This window comes from Lipotes vexillifer, unplaced genomic scaffold (assembly GCF_000442215.2).
Source record: "Lipotes vexillifer unplaced genomic scaffold, Lipotes_vexillifer_v1.1 scaffold15, whole genome shotgun sequence".
NCBI classification, from domain to species: Eukaryota; Metazoa; Chordata; class Mammalia; order Artiodactyla; family Lipotidae; genus Lipotes; species Lipotes vexillifer.
The window spans coordinates 1,624,550-1,632,261 of NW_006784589.1; positions in this window are offsets into that span (position 1 = coordinate 1,624,550).

Sequence of the window (7,712 nt, forward strand, 5' to 3'; positions counted from 1 at the left end):
CCGCTAACTGCCCTTGCCACTTTGGCCTTGCCCCTACATTGTAGTTGCAATATATCAGCTAGAGTGATCTTCAGAAAATATAACTTAGATCTGGTAACTGTTCTGTACAATATACTCCAATGGCTCTTAGTCGTCCTTAATATGAAAGTCAAAGGCCCTCCATGATCTCATTCTGTGACCTCAGCTCCTATTCAGAGTATTAGGGAATACTTTTCTTCGAGGCACCATGCTAAAGGATTTTCTTACAAAATATCTTTAATTGATTGAATTTTAGTTCTTCTCCCTAAACACATGCAAATAAAAGACATAATGGTCCTGCATTTTGGCTACAAATATTTCCATAAACAGAACATGTCCTTTCAAGGAGTTCAAATGATGAGTGAGCCAAAATTCAAAGGATAAACAGTGGTAGGGGGCAGCATATTGGAGTTGAATCCCAGAATCCTTGGCCAAAGAAAATGTACGCAAAAGAATGACTGAATTCCCTTTCCCCTCTTCTGATCACTCTGTTTATTCTACTTTGTTTAGCTTAATGAGTCTATGTAACTTCATCATGTAACATTTAATTTATTGCTGCTAATTGTTATTAGTTTATAAATATGAGCTATTATTTTCTTAATGCTTTTTGATTAAAAAAAAAGAGAAAAGCCTTTTGACTGATTATGAATAGGTTTTTTTTTCCTGCTTCTGTTATCACTGAGTTTTCTTATAATTAATTAACCTCTGTTCATCCTTGCAGTAGTAACTTTGCGCACCTCACTTGCTGGTTGGAGGGGCCTGTTGAGTTAGAGGTCCTGAGGGAAGGTCAGGAGCCTGGAGCAGGGTGCTTGTAACAGTGCCTTAGTGACCACCTTTGTCTTTTTCTTCAAAAAATCGTGTTACATAACCAGTATGTATTTAGCCTTAGAAATTGCCAGAGGTGGTCAAATTCAGAATAGAAAAATAGCATTGAGGTATTACAGTAAGAAGTATTTCGTTTGTGTTTAGGTCATTATAGCAAGTGTCTTGAAATTTGGGGGTCTTAATTGCCAAAACTCTGTTATGGTTAAGGATAAATTTATGTCAATTTCCATAATTAGGAAATAGCAGTCCAGCAGATTAGTTATTTTTGGCCTATAGTTTTATGGTGCAGGGTAATCATTTGTTGTTATTGTTGTTTTTTCAAAATGAAAATGGGCTTAATATTTTCTGATTATGAATTTAAAACTATTCAGATGATACAGAAAAGTCTAAAGAAAAAGCAAAAATTATAATCTCTCTTGCTACAGATAGCTGTTCTTAATAATTCCGTGTATCGTTGCTAGACTTTTTAAATGTTGTTTTGTACAAATATAAACCTAAAGTAAGACCATAACTCTACATTCTATTTTATAACCTCCTTTCCACTCAACAATATATTATTAACACATTTCCATGACAACATATATGGATCTACATAACCCCTTTTAATGGCTACATGATAAATGATTAAAGTGCCTTTTATTTTTCCTAAAAATATATTAGTAGACAAAATGAATCTCGGCTTGCTTTAAAGATTTAAAAGGCATACAATTTAAGAAAAATGAAGACGTTTTAAAAATTTTACTGACATAGTATCAACCTATTAAACTACGAGGAGCTTCAGTACTGTTAACAAAATATAACAATGGTCTTAGCTGCTGAATAAATTAATTTGTTTCTATGGCAACTGCAATAAGTATTTGTTGAACACCTACTATGTGCCAGCATTGACCTAGGTCCTGGGGATACTTTGGTGAATTAGATGTGTGAGGTCTCTGCTCTCAAAGAATTTACATTCTGGAGGGTTAGAAACAGAAAACAAGGTAATAAGAAATAAGAAAAATATCAGTATTGAAGCACATCTAGTAGTATGTTTTCATGGTGGATTTAAGCTGACAGTTTGGTCCTGAAATCTGCAGACTGAGTCAAGTCATATGTTATAATTATATTTTTAGGTTTGAAGACAGTGAAAAACAAATAAATTACGAGTCATTTTTCTGTGCCCTGGACTGGAGAGTGAATCCGATGCCCGAATTGGAAGCAGTATGGTACATTAAAGAGGTAAAAGTAACACCTGTTTTAAAAACCAGCTGTGGCTACCTCCCTTGCGTTTTTAATATCCTTTGTCTTAAAATTATTTTTCAATGTAAAATAGTAACATCAGTGCTTTTGGAAAGAGCACTATGTATTTCTGGGTATTTGTGTTAAAGTCTAATTCACTTTCCATACTGAGTGAACATCTGCTGTATAAGAGCGTGATTTTTCTTATGCAGCTGAATGTTTTTTAACCCAAGTCGTATCCAGTTATATGGAAAATAGGATAATAGGTTACAGTTATAAATAGATACAAACACTGTTATCAAGGGATTCTGGTAATATCATCATAAGCTACAAGGGCAAGTCTCAAATAGTGCATATGTCAAGAATCCCCATTGTGTTTGCGGCTGTGCACGCAGGTTTGCCTTGGGTGAAACATTATAGTATGGACATGTATATTTCATAGTGGGGCCAAATTTAAAATAAAAATTCAGTAGGAAAATGCTTGGTTAGGGAAAACAGAGTTCATGTGATCGGATGATGCTCTCAACATTGTGGAATTGTCTGAATTCTCTAAGATCTCTTTGGACCAATTGTCTTTAAGGAGTGGGTGGGTGGGTGGTGGTTTGTTTATATTTTAACAGGCTCCAGAAATTGATTTTCTTGGGAAAGTCCCTTGATAAAGCAAATGTCATGTAGTTGATACTCCCAGAAAGGAGGCATTTATTCCTCCGGGTCTCTGATGACCAGCTCATTCTGGCCTGAACTGGTCTAGTGCCCTTGGGGAGTTCTGTCAGGCATGCAGCTACTCTGGAGTGTCAGGCAGCCTTAGAACTTCCAGATGATTGGGAGACACTGATGGCCTTTGGAGTCAAACAGAGCTGGGGCTGAATTCTGGCTCTGCCACTTACGTAGCTGAGTGACTTTGGGGCAATTACTTAACTCATTCATTTATAAATTTAATTCTCAGACAAATCATGTTTAAGTATCCACTCTCAGCAGTTTCTATGCTCTGCGCTGGGGTCTAGAGACAGTCGTTATTGCTACCTTAAGGAGGGTTGGGGGGCACAGGAAGTCTTAGGGGAGGTGATGCTTGAAATTTCAGTGATGAATAGTAAGAGCTAGGTAGGAAAAGTGGCATGGTATGCCCAGAGGCATTCCCAACAGAGGCTCTAGGGCATGGGACAACACAGCTCTTGTGCAGAACCGGAAAGAATTGGTGTGGCTGGGATGGAGGCACAGAGGGAGGAGTGGAGATGAATGAAGCTGGAGACAGCTGCACGGGTGAGGTCTGAGTATCGTCCTACAAAGTCTGCAGACTGTGGACAAATTTCAAGGAAGAGAGTGACATGATCAGGTGTACCCTTTAAAGGGAGGTTGCTCTGGTTGGGTGGTGGGTAGATTGGAGAGAGGACAAGGAGACAAGTAGACCCCATAGGAGGCTCTTGACGACCCTTCGTCACCATTACAACAGCAAACACTTTAAAGCATTTACTATGTGTCAAGCACTGTTCTAAGACCTCAAAATCTATTCGCTCATTTAATCCTCAGAGCAACTTTCTGAGGGTAGATACTTTTTTTTTTTAACATCTTTATTGGAGTATAATTGCCTTACAATGATGTGTTAGTTTCTACTTTATGACAAAGTGAATCAGTTATACATACACATATGCTCCCATATCCCTTCCCTCTTGCGTCTCCCTCTCTCCCACCCTCCCTATCCCATGCCTCCAGGCGTCCACAAAGCACCAAGCCTTTCTCCCTGCACTATGCGGCTGCCTCCCACCAGCCATCCATTTCACATTTGGTAGTGTATATATGTCCATGCCACTCTCCCACCCTGTCACAATAGATACTTGTTGCGGTACGCGGGCCTCTCACTGTTGTGGCCTCTCCCGTTGCGGAGCACAGGCTCCGGACACGCAGGCTCAGCAGCCATGGCTCACGGGCCCAGCCGCTCCGTGGCACGTGGGATCTTCCCGGACCGGGGCATGAACCCATGTCCCCTGCATCGGCAGGCGGACTCTCAACCACTGCGCCACCAGGGAAGCCCACAGTAGATACTTTTATCATTCCCATTTTAGAGATGAGGAAGTTAGGGGAACAGCCAGGGTATGGTAGATAGAGTTAGAATTTTAACTCAGGTCTGTTTTACCGCAAAGCATGAAAAAGGAAAAAATCATTTAAGTACGATTGTATTGAAGATATTGGATTTAATTAACTAAAGTCCAAGATACTATCACAAAAACAAATAAATACTGTCATTTGGTAACCTTTTAATTCTTATCCATGCAAATATGTAATTTTTACATGTAAAAAGAACAATGATAGATGGAGTTTATATTCCACCTTTTCATTTAATGTTACGGTATTCTGTGTTGGATATCATCCGTTTGTCCCATTGTGACTTTTCTCCAACCCCATCTACCCTGCTCTGAATCCTAGACAGCCGATCTTTGTGGGCTTCATCAATGGGACCCCTAGCCCTCTGGCCTCCAGTTGGGGGAGCCAATGGGACGCACCAGCAGGAGAGTGGAGGGTGGGACGAGACAGAAGTCATCTCCCTCCCTGACAGTCACAAGAGATTGACTGCCTCCTCCTGCCCAGGGCCACAGTACCTGTCTGGAGGGTCTCTCCACATAGCTGTCTACTCCGGGCTCTGGCAGCCACCCTCACGTGCCCCTTCAGCCCCAGGTGGTGGCAACAGTCCCTGAGGGTCTGGAGGATCCCTTGTTGCTTTTCCTAAACACTTGCCACAACTTTGTAAATAGTCTCTTTATTAAGCTCTTCTCAATTTACACAGTTTGCATATGTCTACTATTTCTTCTGGGATCCTGAAAGATACACATACTTATTTTTGCTAGTTAGCAACGGCCTTTGTTGTGTTTTTTTCCTTACTTCCTCTTTCTCTCCTTTGCCATTCCACCCAATCCACCACCCAAATGTTTACCTATGGGTTGGGGGTTTCATCATTTCATGCACAAAAATGTAATCATACCACAGGCATTTATCTGCAGTGTGTTTTTCTTAATAGTACACCATGGGACATTTCTCTAGTTTAATATGTGTAGACCTAAGCCATTCTTTAATACTGTAGTATGAATATGGAATCATTTATTCATCCATTTCTCTATTGATAGGCATTCAAGTTATTTCTACATTTTTGCCTTTGAAAACATGTGGTGTCTTGTTACTTGAATTTTTATTTTCCTGATGACTATTGAACTTGAATGAAATTTAATTACCTTTTGGTACTACAACCTACAGTAAGAAAGACATTTTTCCCTAGCAACCCAGCATGCACATATACAATGGCCCAAACATCTCATGAAACAATACTATTCTAACTGCATGTGATGATGTATGATTTTTTTTTTCTTTCCTTTCTCTTTTCTTTTCTCTCCTCCCGCCTTCCTTCTTTCTTTTGAATATAGTTCATTACCCATTAAATTGACTTAAGGACCTACAAAAGGATCACCACCCATGTTGGAAGAAGAGTCAGTGCATGGAAAGGCCAGAGATCCACTCTCCCTTTAGCCACCCCTCCCCCATTTCATCTCTTACCTACTCTGTCAACTGGGGCAGTTACTGAGCCATGGACCTCAGGTTCTTTAGACGGATAGTGTAGAGCAGAAGGTCTGGAATCACATGAAGCTGAGCTCAAATCCTTAGCTCTATGATTGACTCACTGGGTGACTGTGTAAGTTAGTCAGCCTTTCACACTGCCCCATCTCCAAAATGGAGATAAAAGTAGTGCTTCTGTCAGGTTGCTTGTAAGGATTGAATTGATACACGTGAGACACTTATCACAGTACCTGTCCCATAGTAACAGCTTAAATGTTAGCTATTACTGTTGTTCGTAAAACGGAGATGTCTTATGTCCTCAAGTCAGTGGGCTGGGCCTTGAGGACTAAGACCAGTGATTCTATCGTTAAACATAAGAGTTAGAACAGCTACAGAACAGCAGTGTAGCATCAGATAGGGCCTGTGCTTTAGCAGTAAGTCAGCTCTTTCAATTGTTACTCATTTATGGTGAGAAGAACTTTAGTCTTAGGGCCTCTTGTCAATTTTGATGACCAAGCCTAGAAGCAGTTCAGTCTGTGGGAGACATTTGGATGGGGCCGTTCTTTTCCAGCCAGTTTTTTTTTTTTTAAAAAAGGAAGAACATAGTTATCAAATGGTACCTGATCAATTTAACCAATAATGAGACCTTAACTAAATTCCAGAGTCTGAAGCACTCTGGTACTCCTGAGCTTGCTATCGTTCCATTAAAGAGGATATAAGATAGCTTGGGAATGGTATCAGTGAGTCTGTAATCTATGTGAAAATATTTAGTGTGAATGGGTTGAGTGTAATATTGTATAGTTCAGAGAGTAGAATGAGTAATGAAAAGTATAGTGTCTCCTGAACCATGTAAGTATACTTAAATGTTAATATCTAATAATGCCCTGAGACACTCTGGGTCAGAGCCTGTCACAGGTTGGGTTCTCCAGGAAGCAGATGGAGTTTTATGTGCAGTATATTTATTTGGGAGTGTCCTTGGGATCAGTACCTGTGGAAGGGAGGGGAGGGCCATAGGAGTGGGCAGAGGGAGAAGTTGAGCTTCGATGCAGGTCCAAAGACAGCCTTGGCTGGTCCGAAGGGAACTCTGGATCTAGAATGGCCTTTCAGAGCTGTCCTGAGTTGGGCCAAAATGGCCTGGACTTTATCCCTGTGGGTTGGTTTAGAAAGGGGTATGACCTGGGGTAATGTGGCTCTTTGCAGCCAAGACAGCTCTGTAGCTGCGGTAATCCCTGAAGGGGTCTCCCAGCAACTGGGCCACCAAGTCCTTCCCAAGGAATGGCAGGTTGAGCTCCTGTGTGGAAGTATGGCCCAGGTGGAAGCCAGCAGTGGGGCGGCTGCGTGCTTCCTCCAGTGTATGAGCTGGACAAGCTGTCTCTGGCTGAAGTTCCAGGAGTCACCAGGCTCCACTCGGAACCTGGGTATCCTTACCCTCGGGCTGAATGTTGTCCTCAACAGGCTCTCTTCCCTGAACTAGGGATCTTACTGCGAAATGAAAAGAGACCGCTTAGCTGATGAAAGCTGAGCAGGTCTCAGTACTAGATTCAACACCAGTTCCGTTAGCATCAGCATTAATGGATAGGATGGATGGTAGGCGTGGAGATTTGGGACAGCTTCCCTAGCTTGATTAACTACAGTGAATGGAAGCAGGAATAAAAGAGGAACAGGACCATGGGCTTTAGCCAACCACAGGCTGAGTAGCGGGGTGGTCTGGTACACAGTACTTGGGATTGGAAGGGCAGCGCCTCAGGGAGTTCTAGCAGGGAGTCTCTCCAAAACAGGGAGCACAGTGATGGGGAATCCTGAAGTTAGCACTATTCAGCAACCAGAGGGGGCCAGTCAGCAGGCTTGAACCAAGCCTTCAGCCGCGACCAGGGGACAGAGCAGGCTGAGTCCCTATACCAGTGAGGTTCTAGCAGGAGACACACGGCCCACTCAGAGGAGTCAGGATATGGAGTTAATGCAGGGACTATTGACAGAGGAGAGGGTAGGGTTAAGGGAACCAATCAGGGCAGTGGAGTGCCCAGGGCCTAGCTAGAGTGGGAAGCCTTTTCCATCCCTGGGTCTGGAGAAGCAGGGAGGGACTGGTATTACTGGAGCCCAGTGGAAGAGCG